At 47.2% G+C, this 23,867-nt stretch overlaps 1 protein-coding gene across 1 annotated transcript in view; it reads left to right on the top strand.

Annotated features, from left to right (window-relative positions):
* The first annotated feature begins 6 nt into the window (after nt 1–6).
* HEG1 (heart development protein with EGF like domains 1) overlaps nt 7–23,867 on the top strand; it is a 110,584-nt gene continuing 86,723 nt past the window's right edge. The window contains exon 1 of the mRNA XM_019522559.1: nt 7–36. The gene's annotated coding sequence lies outside the window, so the exon portion shown is untranslated. The remainder of the gene's footprint in view (nt 37–23,867) is intronic.

Consider the following 23,867-nt stretch of genomic DNA (forward strand, 5'->3'; position numbering starts at 1 on the left):
TGCTGCTGGAGGCGGCGGCCCCGCGGCCGGAGCGCGGTGAGTCGACGGGAGGATGCTCGGGGTCCGCTCTCGGGAAGGGGCAAAGCGCTGCCCCCCCCCATGGTCCCGTGCCGGGACTCTGCCCAGAGCGCAGCCCCCTCCCCGGCAGCCCCGCGCCCGCAGAGAAGTTGGGTTTACATCCTGGCCTCGGGGGGCGTTAAAATGTGGATGTGCAAATCGGGTCGGGGGCTTTTCCGCGTGCGCCAACTTGGCCAAGTCCGCGGAGGGAGGAAAGCAAGGTGCGCCCGCGGGGCCGGGAGGGGGAAGACGCTTGCAAATCGCTTTAATGCTCGGTCAGTAGCGGGACCGAGCAGATGAAGGTTTGTGCAGAGACGCGGATGGGGAGAAAAAACAAAAATCCCTCGCAATCGGGTTTTTTTTTTTTTTTAAACATCGAGCGCCTACTTTTTAGGAGGGCTTCCAGGTTTTAAAACCGGAGTGAAAATGAAAACGATGAAGCTAGCAAAACTTCAGCCCAGAAAGCTGGTCCAATACAGAGTCTCTTGTCAGCGCCCGCCTGGCAGCAGCTGTTGCTGCGTTCCCAGGTGCATATTTTACCAGGCATAATGCAAAACTTTTAAGGCAGGGAATTGACAGGTACGTTAAGGATTTTTCTGCGGACATACTGCCCGGATATCGTGTCCGTTTGGATTTGCCCTGGCCCCTGCTGCGTGCTGGCCACCGGCATGTAGCAACTAAACGTAGGGTCAGTATAGTCATGGTAAGAAGACCCATTTCTTCTGCCCTGCGCTGCCGCGGCATTTGTGCAGAACGGGGGACTAGTCACAGTAGGTAGTAAAGTCATCTTATTAGTCACAGGGCACTTGCACAGTATCCACTTACTGTCTAGACTGGTGCTCTCTCTAAACACCTCCCGTGGCTATTGTACAGGCACTCACCATAGGTGATATTTTTTCAGAGAGGAAAGTGGAGATAATTTTTAGTTCCTGTGCAGCATTGCTTATTTTTCCGACATGAACACCTAGTTCTGCGCGGGATTCATTCCCTTATGTGTGAAATCTGGCCCTGGCTTCCTATCTCGGGTATAAAGGAATCTAGCCCGTCGTAAATATAGCTGCCTAGTTTCTAAGGCTAGAAAGGGACTGCTGTGATTGCTGGCCACCTGTTTAAAAGAAGCGATGCCATTTCACCCAATAATATCTGCTGGGGGGAGAATGTCTGAGGATCGCATTGTGCTATATAGAGAATTTCAGGACGTGCAATTAAAACTAGTTTTTAAACAACATTTTTTCCCGTGTTAGTGTGCCCTACATGTCCTTTTTTTAATAGGACATATCCATATAAAACAAATATGTATCTGGGTGAATTGACTGGAACTGGAAAAAACAATGACTCTCGTAAGCCATTAAGATGGCATAAGAAGGGGAAAGACTAGCTTAGTGGATGGGGGGCTTTGATTCAGATTCAAGAGACCTGAGTTCTGGTCTCAGCTCAGCCACCTTGTAGCCGTGAGCAAATCGGTCTAGTCAGAGCATCTGTTCCCTGCCTATAGAAAGGGGATGATAAAGCTTTCTGAGATGACAGGGATGCTGTGAGGATAAAACCCATGATAGACTGCAAGGTGCTTGTATGTGATGTGACAAGGACCACCTCTGTTTCTAGGTGGTTGGAAAAATGTATCATTTCATCTCAGCTATGTGCCCTGAATCGTTTTTATGTAGTTCTGCTGGGGTAGGAATGCATTTCATTCAATAAAGTTTGAAAACTAAAAAGAGCTGCCCAGAAGCCCTCAAATAAAACGGGTTTAATGGGAGCATCTGCTTTTTCAGCCCAGGAATTGTCCAGGCTGCTGTTCTCCATAGTATCCGTGCTACAGGGTTGCTAGTTACTCATGAATTATGTGAATCTGAACCCAGGAAGAACTGGGGACATCGCTGCGAGGAAGACTGAGAGGTGATAAATAGCCTGGTAGCTGCTGGGAAGCTGGTAATATCACATAAAATAATAAATTACATAATGTCTGAACACTTCCAAGTGCACGGGATGGTGGTTAAGATTATGTGTTTGTCAATCCAGATGATTATTCTGCGTTATATCAATTGTCTGGTGTGATCTCTTTCCTGAGTCATTTCAGGTTTGAGATGCAGACACTTTTAACTGTAGTCTGGCCCACCTTCCTGATAAGATTTGAAAGACCGGAGACCTGTTGTGTTCTTGCATTTCTTGTAAACTCCCCGCACTGTGTCTACATGGAAATGCAGATTAAATCTTGCAGCAAGTGACATGGCTCTGAGGTTAGACTGCTTTCTCAGCAGTGTTTGAAAGTTGATGGTATCAGCAGCGAGTAGGAGTTCAGAGGGGGCAGCGAGACTTTTCAGTCTTAAACACGGATGATCGTTAAAGGGAGCCGTGAATGGGGTGGTTTCTATGAGGCTGAATGTGGGCAGGTGTGATCCCGGCTTTCCAGCACTACTTTGTTCTCCTGACCTCCAACTTGGCCTCTGTTCTTGGTAATGGGCCATTTTGCACCAAGACGGTACATGATTGTGTAGTGGCTTGAATAGAGTGCTGCAAAAACAGGGTGGTTCATCTGTTGTGTCTGATGGATGCTGAATCCAGGCAGGGATGGATTCAGGAAAAGTAGAGCTGAGAGCCCGGTGAAAGGGTGGACCAGTGGTTGGATTTGTAGGGCTGCTAAAACCCGCTAGGCTGCCTTTTCCTTTTTCTTTTCCTTCTTTTAAGCATTTGTCTTATTTTGGCAGCGCACTGTACTAAGGAGGTAGTGAAGCAGTTACATTTGGATTGGAGAGATTGGGGGTCAGTGCCCAGCTCTGCCTCAGACGTCCTGTTTGCTCTCGGTCAACTCACTTGATTCCTTCCAGTTCCCACCGGTAAGGCAGGGCTAAACACTGCCCTTCTTGTACTGCCCGTCTCATGGATTTTGAGTTGTAAGCTCGTTGGCACAGGGACTGCCTCTCGCTTTGGGTTTGTGCTGTGGGTCTTGGATCCCTATTTTTGTGGCCTTTCCGCGGGATTATAATACAGTGATGACAAGGGGTCGCACCTGGGGACTGTGCAGGTTTCTGCCTAGGTTGGGCCCACAGCTCTGCAAATCGGCTGGGCTCACCTGCTCTACCTCTTTTCTTCCCTGTTGTCCCTGCTGTCAGGCATTTGGATGACAAGGTGACGGGAGCCTTGGAACTGCCTCCTCTTTCATCAGCTGGCCTTTTCCCCCTCCTTCTTTTCCAGGCTATTTGCTGCCTTGGATGTCTTTGCCGCTGCTTGTTCTGAACCCAAGAAATAACTGTGTGAAATGGGCTATGAAGAAATCAGCTTAATTTACAGCAGCCAAAATTTAGGCTGGGTATTAGGGAAAGCATTGTTAACTGTAGGAGTAGTGAAATGCTGGAATGAGCTACCCAGGGAGCTTGTGGCATCTCCTGCACTGAAGGTTTTTAAGAACACGTTAGACAAACACCTGTCATGGATGGTTAAGTGTTCTTGATCCTACTTCTGTGCAGGGGGATGGACTGAGATAAACTCTTGAGGTCCTTTCCAGCACGACATTTGTATCATTCTCTAATCCCCCTCTTTCTGAAGCACTCTGCGGTGAAGGGATGACTTTAGGAGCAGGAAGAAGGTGAGTTTTGGGGCAGGAAGAAAGGTTAGAAGGGGAGACGGCTTCCTGCTTCCCTCCCATTTATCATTATTGAGAATCTCATGATTCCCAGGGGTCCGTGAGCCTGATTCCTTATCACCTTTCACTTTTGGGAGCCACGCTCTTGTGTAAACCCCAGGTGCAAAATGCTGCCGTTCTGATGGCATTTTTTATCCTGATGTGGTATAAACAGCTACTCATTGCGCAGGTGCAGGAAACAGAGCTTCAAGGCCCTGTGTCTGGGCGCCGGAACGAAAGACTTGTGTACACAGGACATCTAACGCTCGCTATGGAGCGGGTCCGTCGCGTGCCGTGTTACTGCAAGGGGTGCTGCGTGAAGTGGGAGGAAATATTTGAACAGAACCAGCATTACCGAAGCTGCCACAAGTTTTGTACCCTGGACGCAGAGCACTAGTGCTGTTGCCTCTGCGTACAAGCTTAGGAGTTCAGTGCACTTCCTAAGATCATCCCAACTAAGCAGTAATCGCTGCTTAGTTTAAGAAGGGTAATTGCATTTGCTGTGGAGGTTGCTTTTCTTTTTTTTTTTTTTCCTTGTGGTTGGAAAAAACAAGGGGAAAGGTTTATTCTTGCAACGCGTTAATCGAAGCTGTATTTGGTGAGAAGCTGCCTGTGTGACAGTAATCCCGCTTTTATAAGGGGCGGCGAATGAGTTTCCTTGGGGGCTGTTCCTTAGGTGCAAATTAGGTACACATTAATAATACTGATGGTACAGTACAGTGCAGTAATTTGTACTTGGGTGCAAATTAATAATACTGATGAGACCAAGGTGTGTGTATAGCATTTAGCCTGTCCTATGGGTTATCTGGAAGTTTGTTTCCTTCCCCTGACCTCTTGGACACCTATTTTAAACTTGGGACACCTATCTCGTCTCCTCTGCTGAAGGTCTCAGTCACTTTTTTACTTTACCTCTTGCTGTTACTGCCCTATTGAGGTCATGTTTAGGCATTAGTACTGGCTCCTAATGGACACTTTATAAACGCTCCTGGATTTATCTTCTTAACACCTTGGCTGGTAGCAAATTTATTCTCCTCATTTAACGGGTCAGGGAGCGAGACCCAGAGAGATTAAGTGACTTATCAAAGGTCAAACCAGGAAATCTGTGGCAGAGCCAAGACTAGATCTCAAATCTCCTGAGTCTGAGGTGCTTGTGTCTTAACCACCCACTTCCCTGGGGGGACCTGTCAGGTATGGTGGGACCGTTGCAGGAATGGCACAGTGTAAACTTCAGTTAGACTGTACTGCACCGGGTTAGAAACATGCCAAGTCCAGAGAAAGCACCTCAGCTTCCATTGGACTTGAATTGTAGGATCACATTTTCCTTAGTGAAATGCGAGGTTGGTTTTATTCGTGATGGCTCGTTCCGTGCTGCGGTTGTGTCTGATCTCCGCCACATGGGCGAGGAGTTGCAGGAGCCGGTGTCTGCAGGGCTTTGGGGTTCAAATGACACGAAACAAATGCAGAGCTACTCTTGACACTGAAGGGAGAAGACCGGGTTTTCCCAACACGCAGTGGAAAAAATGGCTCTGCGTGAAATGACTTGCGCGTGGTTGTGGTTTTGGCCTGAACGCTGTGACGTTAGGTGGTTGGGACTCGCTGCGGACATCTCAGATGTCAGAGCTCTTGTTCAGAGCTGCGATGCTTCAAGTTGTTCTTGGGAAGAGGGTTCGTGAGACCACTGAAAGACGAGAGTAGCCCACCGGTCTGGTCCTTGAGCTCCTCTGCTAACTAATGAACCATCTTTTATTTGTTTGTTTTATATAAACGCAGCCCCTAGCCAGTTGCACATGAGGGTTTCGCTCTTCCCTTTGAAGCCAGAGGTTAATTGGCAGATTTGACTGCAAACAAGCACAGATTGTTTAGCCTGCGCGGTGCACGAGAGCCGATCATAAACCTCCCTTCTGGCCTTAAAATCTATGAATCTATAATTAAAGTTCAAAGCCATGCTGGCAAGGCAGGCCTGAAACGTGCGTTCAGCGCCATTTGAAATTAAGATGCGATCATTACTCATACTCCGAGGAAGGCCGGAGACTCTAACCACACTTAATTTGCCAGCAGTCGTTTTATTTATGAAATACTCAGAGCCGAGGCACTTGCACGAGGTAATGAAAACACAAAGGAAATACGGTGAAAAGGGTGGAGGTTGTAGCCGTGTTGGTCTAAGGATATGGACAGTCGAGGTTCTTTGGGTAAATCCGATCTTTTTTATTAGATATCTATCCAACTATTTGAGTCGGTTTAATATGGGGTGGGCAAAATGTGGCCTGGGGGCCGGATGCAGCCCACCAGGCCATTCTATCTGACCCGCAGAGCCCCTCAAAAATTTAGAAAATTAATATTTATGTGCCCCTGGCTGCCTGTCATGCCACCCTCGATGGCTTGTCGAAGCTCAGCAAGCGGCCCTCCGCCCGAAATAATTGCCCGCCCGGGTAATAAAAGAAGTTGGATTTACCCAAGGAAACGTGTCTGCCATGCAGTGAGAAAAGCTTTCATTAAAAAGTCTCAGGCAAACAACCAAAAGCTATCCGTGCAGCAGAAATGCTTCCGTGATGTGGAAAACCTATCCCTAGTCTTTCTGCTGGTTTCCTTGTAAGGATCGATTGCATTTTCCTTGTTCTCCGCCGAGTCAGACATCCAAGCGAGAGCCCTGCCAAAGGGCTGAACAATGGCAAGTTTCCTATCAAAGTCATTTCATGCACTGATTTAAAAAATGAAGTGAAATAAAAAAGACAGGTTGTGTGGGTCTGCAAACATTGCTGAGAGATGGGAAAGAGGCATCTTTTGGATCCTACCTGCCCCGCATTTCTGTGCTCTAATTTGAATAGACAGCAGATTTAGCCCATTTAGGGGGGGTTGTTTTTCTTGTGCTGAGATGAGTTTCTCAGTGAGGTTGATAGCATTTGGAAACCTTTAAGGCCTTTTTTCCCCCCACTCTATGCCCCTTTTAGGTAAGGCACCTTTATGTGCAGATTCACACCTGGTTAATTCATTTACTCCACTTCATTAAGTGACTCTCTTATAACCCACGCGCAGGGCGGACATCTGTGAAATGCCCAAAGGCCAGACTGAGGTATTTACTAAAACTGTGGTCATGCTGTCTTGGGGTCCAAAGGAGTATTAAAGGCAGTTTACCCAGCTACTTGGGATCCTCCAAGAAAAGATCCCTTCTTTGTTAAAAATAGTCGCCCCATAAAGCCCTGCAAAAAATTCTCGGTCTGCAAGCGTGGCTTCAACTTGGAAGGATGCTGTTTCTGTCTGATTGGACTCGGAGGTCAGATGGGATGTTTTTCTCTTTCCCTGTTGGCTGCCCTAACCAGCTTGAATCTGGTTTCCAGAGGGAATACTCCTGATCACAACTGCTACATGCACTTTCCACAGGCATTTTGTAACATACACTTTATAGCTTCCTGCTCCGGTGAATGCTGGTAAACTCATTTGCCATCACGTTCATAGATGCCAGAAAAAAGAGGGAGCATGAGCATCTTCTGAGTAAAGCTTGGAAGAGTTTGTGGAAAATTATTGTCATGCCCAATATTTCCCTCTCCTCCTGCACCTATAAGTCATGGGTGTACAGGTGGATATATGTTTTTTAATGCTTCTGTGCTGTACCTTGCTGTCCTGCTGCTGCAGCAAGAGGACTTGCTCCCTTATTTTTTTTTTGCTTATGCAGAAGGTTTACATTCATCCTTTCGGGCTGAAATCATGAGAGTCGGAGGACAAGGAGAGAACTTTTCCACCCAAAAGGGAAATGATGTTGTGTTGCTGTGCAGCCAGCCCAAGTAATAATATAATCTTAGAAAAATGCAGGTCCCCTGAGTAAAGGAAGTTGTATAAACTTCAGCCTTTCCAAGCTGTTAACAAAGCTGTTGCCTGAATTACTGTAATGTTGCTTTCAAACTTCATCTGCTGTAAAGTGCCCGTGAGATCCCAGAGCACTGGGGAGGAAAGAGAAGAAAAAAATGAGTGTGTCCCTAAGCAGAGTAAAAACGAATTCTGGATGGGAGTGTTCTAGGGTTTTTCCTGCAAATTCCTAGGATATTGGGTCAAATTCTGCCCTCATAATTATTCACTTTGCCAGGATAGTTGGGCAACCTCATGCAAGGAGTATCCAGCCAGGTATAAAAATAACTTGGCAGTCTGGCTGAGATGTCCAGTAAGACCTTTGCTGTAACACCTTGCAGATATTAAGCAGACAAGTGTCTTTGGGTAAAACCCATATGTTTTATTAGAGCAACTCAGATAGTTGGAAAGATTCTTCTTTGCAAGCGTTCGGGTACAAACACCCTTCATCAGACTGAGGAAGAGTCTCACAAATGTTAATGCACTTTTCTCATAACAGCTTTGGGAGGGAGCAAAAGACAATCCCCATGTGTCTGCGAAGGTCCTATGTCATTTTTCATATTGTGACGTCCTAGCCAAATTCTGCCTCCTGGTTATTTATTTATTTTTTTTGCTGTCTTCCAAAACCCTTCCTGCAGTTTCAGTTGAAAAAGGTATCCCAAAGCTCACATGAGCAAAGTTATTATGCAGCTTTGTCTCGGTCCTGCATGACTTCAGCTCCCCATCAGTTAAATAGATTAGTGACTGCAGCATCCTTGGTCTGTCTTACTTATTTAGCTGGCTCTCTGGAACAGAAACCGTCTCTAATGCTGAGTATGGGCCACGCTCGCTCCAAGAGATCTGATCTCAGTTGGAGATTAAGTGCTACAGTAAACTGCTTTGGATTACATAAACTCATCATTTGGAGTGAGATTTTTGTACTGAGCCTTTTGCACAGGGGTAGGAGGCAAGGGAGCTATAAACCATTTGAGTGACTTATTTTACCTTGTGTTTTTGCCTGCTTGGATGGTTATAAAGATATTCTCCCTCTAGCACCCGTCTTGACATATTTTGTTTAATTTCCCCACTATTTTTAGCAACTGTGCTCCTGCAGCCTTGATTATGTCTTCAGTGATGAAAACAATTAATTAGCTGTACCAAGCACTGCTTTATCTGCTGTAATCATGTAGCATTCATCTAGCAGATTATAAAGTTTGTACACTGCCTTGCTTCTGATGGCCGATGCCAGTCTGTTGCCTAGGCCTGGCTCTACCTGGCAATGCCCATATGTTTGAGATGGGTTAAACATCTCGGTCAGGCTCACGCAATATATTTAATTTTGCATGACCCCAAAATAACTTTATACTTGACTTGACCTATGCAGCCATCTCTGGGATGGAGAGTAGATGTCATGCTGGATTTGCAGCATGCCAGAAGAGTTTTTAGAAGTGAATGTTAAGAGGAACTTATCCAGCTGAAATGACACGAGGAATTTGGATCTACGGAGTCCGATTACTCATATTGCAGTTTGTTAGGATGCTGTCGTTAACACCCTTCCTCTCCTGGAAACTCTTGTAAGCACTGCTGACCGGCGTAAAATGTCATCGTTGCACTGAACCGCGGTTGAGTTGTGATGAGTCAGACTGAAGGTCTGGCTTTGGGAGCGTTAAGGACTTGACTGTTATCCAAAAGGTATGTTCTCTAGTAGCACAGCGCTGTGCTACTCTGCCCCCTCACTGCTCATTATCACTGACCAGCAACACTCAAAGCACTGCTTTCTGGAAGTCTTGACAATTTTTTTGGAGGGCTCCATGCAATTGTAGACCCATAGGGATGGAAGGAAGGTCAAGAGGTTGCCTAGTCTTAGACCATGCTGCATATGTTTGCCTAATCAGTTTTTTAAAGCTTCCCGTTGAAGGAGATCCCCAGGTAGCCTTTCCAGTACTTCACTTCCTTTATAGAAAGGAAGTTTTTCCTTCCAAGGACAAACTCGGGTCGACTCTGCTTAGCCTGTAGTATGTGACAAGCTTGCCATGCAGAGCAACTTGGATTTGCAAACAGTAAGAAATACTAGTGAAAGGAGGGAAACAGCATTGCACGATGAACCTGTTTTGACCAACTGTGATGTCAAATCATTCACAAAAGGTATACCCAAGAACAGCGAAACTGCACATTATCTACTTTCCCCAGAAATCAGAATCGGTGACCTTGATTATCATGAGGCATAATACCACCCTTGTGTTTTATCTTTTGTCCCTGTTTTGGAGCTGGGAATAATTGCATCTGTGTTTAGAAGGACAAGGAGAAGGATTTCAGTAGCTGTGATTTACAAAGACATCTTTAAAAGGCATCTTACCCTTGGTACAGTCTTTAAAAGACCTTGCAAAAAAATATCCCTCAATAGCTTTAGGCATTTGAACATTCATCATTGTTTTTATTTTGGATTCAGTTACAGGGCTAACCACTAAATTTTAATTCTCTCTGGGATATTATCAGCTCACTTATCAAATGCAGGATAAGGATGTGGAGTTAGACTGCAGACAAGACCGCAAATAAAGGCTCTTTGAAACACATTCTCAAAGCGGTAACCTGATCGGAGCTCAGAAAAAGCTCAAAGATGGTCATTTCTGGGGCCCACACCAAAATCAAAATATGGACACAGAAAGGGATCAAAAATAAAGAAAAGACCTCGAGAAATTCTGGGCCGGAACAAAACTGGAATGCATGCAATGTCCTGCCTGTTGATTTGTATTTAGATACTTTCCAAAACGCACAGTTCGCCAGAATATTCAATATTTTACAGAAAAGATCCTGAGAATTCAGCCTGGAGGATTAATAATGTGTCCATGGCTCATAGGACTGCAGAAACTGCAGTGGATAAGGTCAGGCCACATGCTGGATTAAAGCCTAGCCCCGTTTGTCGCTCAGTTCCAGGAGAAATGCAGGGCAGTCATGGGAGCTTGTTCCTGCCCGTGCCCTGCAAGCACTTGTGCGGGGCTGTGTCTTGAGCAGGTTTTAAGCGGATGCTGGGCTGGACTGGCCACTGCATTGCTTTTGGGTTGGTGAGTCACACCTGTATGGGGTGGGTGTGAAACGCACCCCAGCCTCTCTCCCTCTCTCTTGTCTGACTCTTAGTGGGCTCCACGGTCCCATCCTGCCATGCTGCGTCCCTCTAGGTTTTATCCTGCAGGCTGCAGGTGCTGAGCTGAGCTCCGGCTGCTGCGTTGGGCATGACACTCGGGAAGAAACTCTTCTGCACGTGTTTCTCCTCTAACTTAGGTCACTGAAGAATTTGTACCTGTGGAAAGATTTTTTGCAGAGTCTGGAGGAGGCATCTGGTTTTCAGGCTCCCTCCGGGATTTATAAAAATGCAGTGGCAAGTATAAACCACCCTTCAGTTCTTCTGAAGGAAGTGTGCCAAGTGTATGCTTACGCACCTGATTGCTTAGCGTTAGCCCATTCTGCTAGCTGTGATTATTAGGTAGCATTTCTTCTCTTGTGGGGTGTTGGAAGAGAGGACCAGCTCAGCCTCTTGCAAATGAGTTTCCCACCCCATCCCCTTGGCTGTTCTTGGCAGTATGATGGCTACTTGATCTGGGTTAGATAAGCATCCTTTTCCAGGTGAACAAAGGGAGCAGGGTCCTTCTCAAGTCCCCAGATTAATTTCCCTTTACGCTGCTTTTCTCCTGCTTTGCCAGGTCTCCATTCCCTTCCCAAATCCTGCTTTCTTTTGCTGGGAAGGTAAATATCTCAGCTTTGGGAGGGTCAGTGGCTCCATAGCATGACTCATTTATTCGATAGGCCACATGCATAGCATAAGGCTTGACTGCTTGCCGTCATCCCCTTCTGAGAGCCTTTGCTTTCCACCAGTCCCAATGCCTGGCCAATGAACTTGTATCCTAGAGCACCTCGTGTCAGCCCAGTGCCAGCTAAAATGCAGCCGCCCCTGTGGCCGCAGTTAAAGAGAGCAGGATAGCGGGTGACTTGGTACAAAAACCATTTCAAACTCACAGGCAAAAAGTAGCTCTTCAGTTTGGAAGTGTGCCAGGACGCCGGGTTGGAAACCCTTTTCTTTTAAACAAATATCCTGGTAACGTGTGCGGTAGTGGCCGTTGACCTGGGTAGAAGTCTCTTCCATAAGGCAGCATAGTTCCTTGGTTCAGTGCTAGAGAAAAGTGCCACCTACTTAATTACCAAGTCTGGCTGGTAGTTAAGTATGGTCCTGTAGTGTCAAAGTGTCCTTTGGAGGCCTCCGGTTCAAGGAGTAACCCTGCCCAACCCTGTTTGGTTTGCAAGACCTTATGCAGATGGCAGAATAAGGCACTAGGATGACCAAATCACAAAAATAGGAGGATGAGCTGGACAAAGCATAGGCAGGCTCTTTGCTTTCATAACACAATTCATCTCTTCCGTTTTGGCCTCGCTAGGATTCCCGTTTGGGGCTTTTTCTTGAAGTCAAACCAGTGGTTCACATCCATTTGTGGAGATTTTGTGTTTGGGAAAAACCGACGTGTAGCATCTTCCAGCTGAACAGAAGCTCTTCCAGCCTGATTTTGCATTCTGCTTTCTGTGCATAGGGCAGGAAGCGATGAACCCAAATTGATACTGGGTTGTGATTTGCCATGGCTCAGCATGTACGCAGAGTGGCTGCTATGTAGACACAGTGGCTTGCAGGCTGCTGTCCTAGGTATAGTAAGGTTTTGCAGAACTAAGGTGGGATTTCCAAAACTGTGTATTGGAGAGAGTTCAGAAAAGAGCTAACAGAACAATTCCAGGCCTGAATCATTAAGAGACTTAAGAAACTCAATCTAGCTAGCTTATCCAAGATGTGATGGGATCACAGTCCAGGCATACTTACCATTTCTGATAGCAGGTGGCTGTTTAAACTAGTAGAAAAAGATATAATGAGATCCAGAGACTGATAGCTTCGGACACATTCAGACAAGAAATAAGGCACGTGTTTGAAACCACTGAAATAACCTGGAGATGAAATGGGTTCTCCATCACTTGAAGGCTTTTAATAAAGAACATGTCACTTCCTACAGCACACGCAACAGCCCAAATAGAAATCATGGGCACAAGGGTGAAATGGGAAGATTTGGGGGTCTGTGTTGCTTCTGGCCTTAGAAGTGATTCATCTTTCTTTTGATACTCCTTGGGCATACATGTATTATTTACATTTAATTGGATTTGCATATGAATGCGTGGAACAAAGTATGCTTATCTTGGCTGCTATGTGCATGGCTTCACAGACCGCATGGAGAGCATCCACACCATCAAAGTCATCTGCTTCTGGACACGAGGGCCCTGTCCCTTAGACTAGGGCTGTCCGCTTCGTGGGCTTGATTTGAGGCCCCCCCACTCCCACCTAGCCGCTGCTCTGCCCATCACTTTGGCTGCAGCCAGGGTCTCCGGGCTCCCTCTCCCTCTTCCAGCTTCTGCTTCTTTCCCCTGCCCCAGGAGGCGAGGTGGGGTGGCAGAGCCTGTGGGGCTGGAAGAGTCGGGGGCACCCACCCAGCGGGCGAGAGGAAGGGAAATGGCCCCAGCCCCTTAGCAGTTGGACATCCCTGACTTAGAAACAAAGCTGTGCTTGTGTGTTGGAGTCTGCAAATGCAATGTCAGCTCTCGGGTCAGAGGAACTTGTGGTCTACAGGAGACTTCACACAGCAAGGGACAGATGACGACCATCAGGATTTGGGAAGGGTAATGGGAGAATGAGAAATGCAATGCTGAAAGTTCACGAGCCGGGCTTCCAACTTGGGGTGCTTGTGGTAAGGCTGGCTTTGCTCCCGAGGGAAGTATCTTGGGCTTAGTGGACACTGCCCATAAGAAAGTCAGGGTAAGGTCCAGGACTGGAAGATCCTGGCTGGGGCCTCGATCCAGCAAAGCACTTATACATAGTTCCACCGGGATGACTCCCATGCTTAACATTAAGCAGGTTATTAAGTGCTTTGCTGGCTTGTTGCCTGCGAGTGGGAGGCCTGCGAAGGAGAAGATCAGGGTTGCAGGGTACAGAGGATTCCCGGTAGAGCAGTACTGCAAAGACGACTTCACCAAACAGTGTTGGAGAAGGCACCTTGGCAAAGCACGCATCTGTTTGAGCCCAGTAATCTCTTTTGAAGTGAACTGATTCGTGTGCTCTAGCCAAACCGACTTGTGGCTTTTGCGGGGATGAATGCAGCAGATGTTAGAGCCCGGCAGACATTCAGCACACTATTATGCCCCGTCCCTATGGTGAGGCTTTGAGTTCACTCAGAGCCTCGCTTGTTCCAGCAAAGCGGTCTTGCGTTTTGGCTCTCTCTGCGCCAGATGGCAAGATAGCTCTTTAGGGGGAAGAAAATGATAGGGTGTCAAAGATCAAGTACAGTTCAAACCAAAGCACTACACCCTCTCCAGCAACACACTGGAAGGAAGTCAAGCAAGAGGCTTTGCTGCCGTCCCATTCTCAAGAGTGCTGAGGCTTGCAAGCGGGACTCAACAGTCACGGGTAGGGAATGCGGAGAGAGACACTAGGCAGTCAGGTGCGGTCTTTGTGGCTGAAGACGCATTGCACCCTCCTGGCAAATAGCACGATCAAGGGAATCCTGCTGGCTGCGGGGCTGCCTGCAAACGAGAGCTGCTGATTAAAAGCTTCCTTTCGGACAAGGCGATAAAAGAGGAAGAGAGGGCTTGATACAAGCATTAACAAATCCGATCCCAAACTGAGGGCTTGAAAAAAGCACTGTAGCTGCCCCTTTTCCCATTTCCAAGTCACGTCACATTAGGAGCAGAGCCAGGACGAGTCAGTGAGTAGGAATGGGGCTGGAGAGCGAGGAGCTGTTGGAGAAGAGAGCCTGCACTGGAGTAGCTTGTGGAGGGCTTGGCTTGCATGGAGGAGGAAGGAATGGGCTGTGAGCAGGAGTTTTCAACCTGTTTGGACTTGAGGCCCCCTCCATAACTGTTGTGAATAGGGTAGCACCAAATTTTAAAAACGAATGTATAGATTACAGTGCTGGCGGCCTTGCAGAGGGGCCTTACAGTAGGGAGGGGGGATTGTCCAGGTAGGGACAAGCCCAAGTCTGTGCTTAGTTTATCTCCATATCTCCTCACACCTCACTTGTCGTCTCCTATTTTGTGACACCCCCGAGCGCCCCACTGCCCTCGGTGGGAGTGCCTGGTGCCACCATACAGCGTTTCAGCCGACTGAGAAGTGCAGGATGAAGGCCTGGCGGCTAGGAAGAGGCAGGTTGGCTGGTGGTTGCAATAGTTGCGTTCTCAGCTTCCCCTAAACTTCACGCCTGGTTTGTGCCGCTTCACTGCTGCACGTGCAACCACCACCAAGGCACGAGGCCCATCTACTCCTCCTCTCTACGCCCAGCAGATAGTCAGTGTGGCTCAGAGGCGTGCAGGGCTGTGTGCTCAAGCCCTTGATATGGGCCTGGTATCCAGGTTGTAGCCATATTGGTTTAGAGGAAAAGGCAATCAGGACTGTAGTAGAGCTGATATCTTTTATTAGACTAACACAATTTTTGCAAAAAAAAGTCTGTAATTAAAGAAAATTTTTTGCAAAAATCGTGTTAGTCTAATAAAAGATATGATCTCTACTGTGAGTCCTGATTGCCTTACGTGGGCCTGGGCATGTTTCGGGGGGAAGGGTGCAGTGGAGAGGGGTGAGCAGGACAAAGTGGATCTTATTTCTTAATAGCAATCCCAAGTTCAGGAGGAGGCCGTTGCAGCTGCAGTCTCTGCATCCCGCGGACACAGGTTTCCTAAGCTCTGCTCCTATTTCAGGTACTGCCTCCCAAAGTGTTGGGTGTTGGCTCTCTTCACCTCTGTGCCTGTTTTTTCTGTAAAAGCGGGGTTTTAATGATATTTGCTTGCTGGCTGGAGAGGGGGAGAGAAGTGCTGTGGCACTAAACCAGCTGTGCGTGTAAAATACTTGGAGACTTTTGGCTCGAAGGTGCTGTAGAGAGAGGTAAAGTGCCGTTTGTTCAAGGATTCGGGTGGGATTTTTGCAGGCACAGAAATCCCACCCAAACTTCTTTTTAGCCTGGGGTGTTTTTAATGTATGTCTTGTCTCCAAAAATGGCACCAGGCAAGTTACTCCTCTCCCTCTACATGTGGTTGCTGTTATACCTCTGACAGTTGTTTATACAGGCATAACTTCTACCTTCATTGTGGTGAAAGCTAACTACTGTGGAGAGGGCTGTTATGCTCATACAAAAGCTTGGGCATGGACCAGTCTCTAAACATCCACTTTTTGGGATTCAAAGATAGGCTTTAGTTAAATACAAGTTATTGGGCTACGTCCAGACGTGAATGAGTGAAACTTAATAGTCTGTGCTATACATGAGGTCAGCTTCGATGATCTAATGGTTCCTTCTGGCTTTAAAATCGATAGCAGCAACCCCTTTCTGTGAAGCACTTGTGATGAATAGCTTCCCTACTTTTTTAAGGGGCCAGACTTGTGAGCTGGAGCTCACTCTGTTGGGGGTGGGTGTTGAAATCTTTTTCTGCTTAAAGGTAGTATTGTTAATCCTGCGCAGTAGAAATGAGTGTCGACAGCTGCTGGTACATGTCTAATGGAGCAGCAAAGCTATACAATTGAGTGCGATGCTCTACCATTCAAAGGGTAATTAATCTTTACATACTAACAGCAGGCTGGCTTCCTCTGAAATACCATTCTGCCCAGGCCAATATAGGTTTTCTAATGACTATAAACCTCGCAGACAAATGATGCGTTTCTATTATTTCCTTGCTGGGACAAAAGTACTGCCAAAAGGTCTGTGCTATAAATTAGCTCGCACACTTACAAAAGTCAGCGATGGCATTGTCCTGATCTCCCCAACATTATTTCATCCCAGTCGAGCTGTACTGTAACACTTGTGGAGCTGCCATGGTTTTTCTTTCTCCCTCACCTCCTCCCCTTTATTTTTTTTCAGCCAGGATGTTTTTTCTTGCTTTTTTATTGTTCCAGTGACCTAGCAACTCCACTTCGGTGGAGTCTTGCCAGTCGACTTCCTTTCCGAGCCGTCCGACAGACTCCAGCGGCACTGCTCTCAATTGGGAGCAAAAGTTAAAATGACAACACATTAGATCTCTAAAGGACGTTTCTCCTTCCCTGCCTGCGTTTAGGGCCTGAAGGAGTTGTGCTACCTTCCAGCTACTGAATGTGGCAGGGAGACTTTAAAAACACAGGAGAAGAGGAAATGGAGCAATGGCTTCTTTTTTTCTTAAAATTCTTCCTGATGTAGGAGAAAAGCATGAAAGATGTGACCATTAAATACATTTTTGCTTGTATTCAGCCCAAGAAAAATCGGGTCTGGTGTCCTCTGGAAAACTTGGGTTGACTGGAGAAGGGTCATGATTGTACGGCAGGAAATAAAACCTGATGAATTGAGAAGATAAGTGAGGGTGCTTCTGTAATGCCACTTGGAGGAGTTTTTGTTTCATTTCATTAACACTTATTTACTTAAGCCATTTAGTAAGAAAACTGCTTATATGAAGGACTCTTCACCCCTTTCCATTCAGGGATGGGCTGAAAAAAGTCCAGCCTCCTCCAGGAAGCCTTCCCACTTGACTACCAGTAGGGAAACTGGACCTGCCTTTCCCGGTGTTTCCTCTCCCCTGCCCCCTTTCCCTGTCTCCCCAGTACCGTCAGGCTTTTAAATTCCATCAAAATGAATGTAAGGCACCAGCACGCACCACCCTGCTTGATCCTCTTTTTGTCATGTCCTTTCCCACCTCTCCTGGGGTGTGAGACCCTCTCTTTGTACTTTAAAAGGACAATCAGTGAGCTGGTGGGAAAGCCAGTCTCTCCGAGACTGTTCTTTTTTCACATGCAGCTCAGTTGCTCTACGGCAGGGGTGGCAGGGGCATGTCTTCTAGGCTGGATATGTCCTACAGAGACATTTCCCTCAGCCTGCAGATGGGCCTGTTATTCAGGGGCAGCCTGCTGCTGAATTGCAGTGCATGGAGCCCTGTTGTTGATGTGTGTTAGGGGAGAGCAATTCCCACGGTTGGTCTACATCTGTCCCACCGGAGGGCTGGGCCAGTTGGGTGCTCCTGCCCTATGGCAGTCCTTACCAATAAAAGACTCCCTTGCCATTGTTGTTTGCTGTATTTACGGTTTTCCAAGGAGATACTTTAACCTACATGCCTTGTACTGTGCTTGCATCATTAGTCAAGTCACTTCCCGGTCTGTGTGCACTAGTCGGTGCAAGAGAAACTTGCTCTCAACATTGGAACGTACTCTCAACATTGTAGCAGCGGGGTATGTGATTGTGGCTGCTCAGCTGGCTGTTGTAGTGCTAGTCCTGTGCATTGACCCCAGGCTCCTCCGTGCTTCATTCGACCTGTCACAGCAGCTCCTCCGTTCCTCCCTGAGCTAGCTTTAAAGTGGGCCAACTGGTCGTGTGTGTTGCTTTCCAGGTGGGTTATTGCCCATTTGAAGCCCTGTCTTGCTGTGACTATGCACCTCGCCATACCTGAGTCAACTAGGGCTTAAAGCTTGCATGGGGATGTCCGCAAAGACTGCACTCATTCCTAGCCTGCATTGTAGACAAGGCATGGGCCCAACTCTCCACTGCCCAGGTTTGTCTGTGTAAGGGCTGGGAACTTACTTGAGTTTCCACTTGGTTCTTTCTGGAAGTGGGAAAAGGTTCATTCCCCGCTACCTTCCACACCAGGGAGCGGTTTCTGTCCCTGACCCCTCAGGATCTCAGCCGTCCATGCAGACAGCATGGGCCAGCCAGTGACATCTGTATGAGGTTATGGGTGATGGAGTGAGTGGTGCTGAGTGTGCAAACACTGGTCCTGGTAGCGTCGGCTCTCATTGTTGTGTCCTGCAGGTGTAAACTGGGGACAAAGCATGATAGAGATGAGTTGTTCCCTCCTACCTTGTTAAGTCTAGTTGCATGGGAGACAGTGGAGCGTGAGAGAGGGCAGGGGTATAAACTGTAGAGCCAACACTGCACAAATTCCCAATGGTCTATGTTATACTCCCCTCTGCCTGCAAAGGCGTGGGGAGGAAGTGTATTGGGGGGAGCATGAGTGAGTGATAGGATTACAGTGGTATAAAGCCAGGTGTATTGTCTCTACACATTTTCTTGTCTCCTTTCTGGAGATACACAACACCTCTCCAGAGAGTGCAATGTTATTGAGCTGTTTAATGCAAATGTTGGTGAGAAATAAAGCTATGTCATGGGTATCAGACACTGGGTTATGTTTAATACATTTTCCCCGAAGTAGTGAATTTTAAGAGATCGGTGATTTTTTGGGGTGCTCAGTTTTGTAAACTCAACTCATGTTCTGAAGAGCAGGCATTGTCTTCATTTGGAGTTGTCTGAACGCTGCCCTTTGAACTTTTAGGCCTTTTGTTACCTGAAAGTGGTCACCCATGCTAGGGACAGAAATTACACATAAACTGGTATAAGTGCTTGGAAACCAGTTCAAATCTGTAACACAACAAACGTTTAGTGCGCATAAACCGCTTTCAAAATGGCCAAAACTGGTTTAAGATAAACTTGGATGCATGAAGTAACAGACTTAACTGATTTAGATTAAATTGGTTTCTTGAGCTTCTGTCCCAGATCCCCTCCAGATTCAAGTTAATTCACAGCCCCCAGCATCCCAGGATGCTTTGCACCTCCCCTGCAAACACCCTCCCCCACCCCCCCAACACACACACACAGGGTGGGTGGGCTAGCCTTGGCCTAAGGTGTCTGCTCCAGCCCAACAGGGAAGTGTGCTCTAGCGCCCCCTGGACTTTGGCCTGGGCCACTGCAGGCAGGTGGCTGTATTTCCGGAATCAAAAGTGAATGTCTGTTCACTTGCTTATTGGTTCAATCTGTGCAGCTTGACTAACCAGCAAAGATTGAATCAGTCCAGACTCTTGCTTTTTGACTGTCTGTACTTAGTTCCAAAGTTAGGGGCTACTGTTTGAAGTTTTGAACTCCATGCCTAAGTTTCCTTTATTTTAAAATGGTAATAATGATACTCACCTGGAGGCTAAAGTGTCATTTCTGATTGTGGATTGTTCCTAGAGTGGAACATGCTGTGGGAGTATAGAGCATTACTGTAACACTGCTGAAGTTTTTATTTACACATAGTTGCCTAATACCGTATATAGGGAGCCAGGATGAACATTGCCATTCAGAGCATCCTGAATAAAGCAACCTGTAAATGAATGCATGTAGTAGCTACAAAATACTGATGTCCCCGTTGTCCCTTCCTGCTCCAGGAACCCTGATGTAAAAACCTGCCAACTGTCTTTAGCCAGCACCGCAGGGCTGATGTAAGAAGAAGACTGTGGTCATTACCTTCAACGGCTAATTAAATCATCCAAACCTAAAATGAGTTTAAAATGATTGAGCTGTAATTTTATTGCAGCCTTGCACAATTGTTTAACACAGTGTAGAAGTACAAACTCAGGTACAAAATATGCAGACGAGGCTGCTGGCAAAGTGAATGAACTGTTGCCAGCTTGTCATCCCAAGTGGGTACAGCTTTGCAAGCCTGCTTTATCACAGCCTGAAATCCTGGGCCAGTGTCTGCCGTGTATTAAATGGCATGCTCTGAGGTGCTGGGGGCACATTTCTAAGACTCATTCAAATAAAGAGCTGGGATCAGGTTCAGAGTTTGGAGTTGTCAGGTTCGGAGGCAGACAGGGAGGGTACTGTCAGCCCTGCAAAAGGGCCACCGTTCCTTTGAGGGTTTCTTCTTCCTGCTTCTGCAATTCCCAGTCTTTCTCCGGCCAGTCACTGCAGTCAGGAGAAAGGGAAACCAAGACAGCCCAACAGGGCCAAATGGTCTCTGCTTTACCCAGTGTCACCTTCCAGGGTAAGTGCTGCACCTGGGTTCACTGCTGGGTTTTCTTTGTTCCCACGTGCAATGCTTGTACTGTGTAATGGAGACTGGTCGGCCAGGGTTGGGATGAGTGCTCACCAAATGGCGAGCGGAGTCAGGGCTTTCTTAGAGAAGCTATGGAGAGCCACCCAGAGCCCTCTGATTTGCTCTCAGGGTCCCAGAGATCAGGAACCTCCAGATGAGCAAAATCCCAGTTTTCCTACAAGGTGCTTGGAAGTTCGTGACAAATGTTCTTGGGCGAGAGCAAGTGAGTTTGCAGTTGTCGCAAACTGGCTGAATTGTCAGACTTGATTTTTTTTTTTTTCCTCCACCACCCAAAGACTAGTTTCCCACTTAGGGGGGAAAAAAAACAGCTGGGAACAGGTTCCCCACTGTCGTGGTGCTCTGAGTCCCTGTCCTGGGGAAGAGTGTCTGGTCCAGCCCACAGGTATGTATAGACCATGCTCGCACGTCTCACTCGAGATGCCATCTTTATACTTCACTCCACCATCTTTCAGTGGCTCTGGGGGTAGAAGGCAACCCCTTCAAGCCTCATTACTAAAACCCCAGCCTACCTGACATAATAGATAGTTGGAACATGACTTAAAACAAGGCAGTGTTCTCCCTTTGTGGCGCCCGGAGCACTGACCTCGGAGACCGGAGTCAGGGCATTGCTGCTGGGCAGTCCCCACTTCTCTTATCAGCCCACTAGAGACTGCCCTTTGGGGCACAGGACAAGCCCGGTCTATTTACCCAAGTGCTTACTTGAGATTGGACATGATAAGAGGAAGGTTGTCCCAAAGCTGATGTCTGGACATGGTGGTCCTGGATGCTGCCTCCCATTGTTACTGCCATGGAGAGTTGTGCAGAGCTGAGGAATTTGCCTGTAGATTCCAGCTGGCATTAGCAGGATATTTCCTATCCATTGATTATGCTTTTAAGGGTTTTTTTTGTTTTGTTTTGTTTTCCACCTGGTTAAAAAAAACCTTGTTAGAAATTAAAAAGCAGTTAACTATAAGAACCTTTGCATTCTTTGCATAGTTAGTGCACACAGGGGACCCTTGGGAAGGAATAGCATGTTTATGCTGAATTGACCAGTTGAAAGTATGAAAAGTTTTTCTGCTTTGGGTTTTTTTTTCTTCTTTCTTTTGCTTCTTTCAGGGCAAGAACAAGGAAGGAAACTGAAAATCCCAGAGAGCCCTGGACAGGCCAGATTTAGGGCTGTAGCTTTTGTTCACACAAACTCACTTGGCTCCCAAACAGCCTCCGCCCATAATCATTACATCCGCAGCAGTGTTTCAAAACATAACACTGAGCCATTTTCCTGGTAGCTGATAAAGATGCAAGCAGAAGTATGTGCCACCTCGTGAAGCCTGGCAGCTTCAGCAGGCAGATGTCTTAGGGCGCTTGTACACGTGACGGGGGTTTAATCCCCAAGGTTTTATTCTGTGCCCCCTAAATTGAAATGGTGGGGCATAGAATAAAACCCTGAGGACTAAACCATTTCAATTTTTCCATCACGTTATGGTGAGGGGCCTGATCCTTTTTTTATTGGTTTGTGTTTTTCTGCTGGAGCTGGAGCCTGCCTGTGGCCGGCAGGGGCGGGCAGGCTGAGCAGCCCCTGAGCTGTGGGGGGCCCTGGTCCTTGCCTGCATGGCAGCAGTGCCCTCCAGGGCCACCCAGGTGGGCTGCTTGCAAGCCAGGTGCTGCCCCAGTTCGGAGGCAGCACTCAGCCTGATCCAACTGGTCCCTGAGCCTGGCTGCTGGAAGCCCACCAGGCTCTGCTCCCGGGACCAGTTGATTGGGCCGGGTGCTGTCTCCAAGCTGGGGCAGCCCTTGGCCCACTAGCAACCTGCCCAAATGGCTTGGGAGGGCATTGCCGCTGTGCAGGGAAGGACCGGGCAGATTGGCCCCCAGCCACAGGAGAGGTGGGCAGGCTGTGCCCGGCAGGGAAAGAAAAAGATTGGGATTCTCACCGCTTCTGCCTTCAGCAGGCGCCTGCTGAAGGTAGAAGCAGCGAGGGACCTGATCTTTTTCTTCTGTGGAGCCTGCCTGGCTCTCCCGTGGCTGGGAGGTGAGCTGACAGCTGCATCGTTCATAGACATTAGGGCTGGAAGGGACCTTGGAAGGTCATCGAGTTGTTGCAATTTGCATCATCATACAAGTCATATGCGAGTCGTATCATCGTCGAGTCATTGCAGTGTGCAGAGTTGCAAATTAAACTGCATCCAGACGTAGTTTAGTTTGCAATGATGCAAAGTCATTTAAAACCCCCCAGAGTCTTGCACATGTACACTGTGGTGCCGTTCAGCCACACAAAGTGAGACTTTCATCACGTGTACGTGTTAATGGCGTCACGTGTACAAGCGCCCCAGTTCTTTTCTTTATTAGATTTTTGGTAGTCTAACCTAGGTCTTAAATCTTTTCTGTGGTATGCCAAGTTGCTTTCTAAGTTTAGATTATTCCCTGTGTCCCATGTTGATGCTAAGATTACATGATTTAACAGATGTGAGCTTTATAGTTACAGCTCTGGTTCCTCATGAGAGATGTGCTTAAGATTGTACAGTGCTTAGTTCAGCGTGGGCTGGTCCCAGAAAGGCTGTAGCACTTGCAAAATACCACCTCCTCCTTCACACACAGCATCACCCCACAGCTGCACCAGACAGTGATCTTCTCCTTCCACTATTCATTTCTCCTTAAGTGAGCTATGAAGGAAATTGGGCATGTGGGGGGAAATGATTGCGTACATGACGGAAATGTAGACCTTAGTTAAGATTAAGAAGGGCTGTTCTGGAAGACAAAGTGACTTTTATGGTTTCTTTTATAAACACAGATTTAATTTGTGCTACCTAATTGGAAGGAGAAAATCTCTCGAGGTTAATTTAGGAAATCCCTTCTCTAGGAGAGTGAGGATCAGTTTTCACATGAGTAAATAAGCCATACATTGGCAGATCAGCTCATGTGGCATTTTTTTGTGACGGGCTACCCTGAGACTCTGGCCAAGTTTCAGCTCCGGTGTTCCTATTCTGCCTGGTGGTCCTCTACCTCCCTGGCATGTTATAGCAAGTCATTATGCTTTACTTCCTCTCCTAAACTTTTATGGCTTGCTCCTTTTGGAGTCATGTTGAGTTTTGCCATTGATTTTTCTGAACCAGGACTGGCTTGGGCACTTATCACCCTGTGGCAGTGGACATTCAGACAAGTTAATATGTGGTGAAAGGATGCGGGTCTTATTGTGCAACATCTGTTCACTTCTTTCATTGAAGGCTGAACTAGCTTGGTTTTCCTGCCACCCAAATTTGGGCAGTTATTACAGAGCAGCTGACAGGATAAGTCCTCTCTTGCTTTTATATGCTGGTGAAATGTTTGTATACCCAGACCTTACAAAACGCTATGTAGCGAGAGGCCTGTGCAGTACTTGGCCAGGAGGCCTCCAAAGAAAAACTTTGGGTGTTGAAGGAAATGGAGTTGATGATAAAATAGCCAATGCTACACTTATTGCAGCCAAGCAGATTTTTTTTACCCAAAACTTTTTTTTTTCCCCTGA

Source organism: Gavialis gangeticus, unplaced genomic scaffold, assembly GCF_001723915.1.
Source record: "Gavialis gangeticus isolate Ggan-Ray unplaced genomic scaffold, GavGan_comp1, whole genome shotgun sequence".
NCBI classification, from domain to species: Eukaryota; Metazoa; Chordata; order Crocodylia; family Gavialidae; genus Gavialis; species Gavialis gangeticus.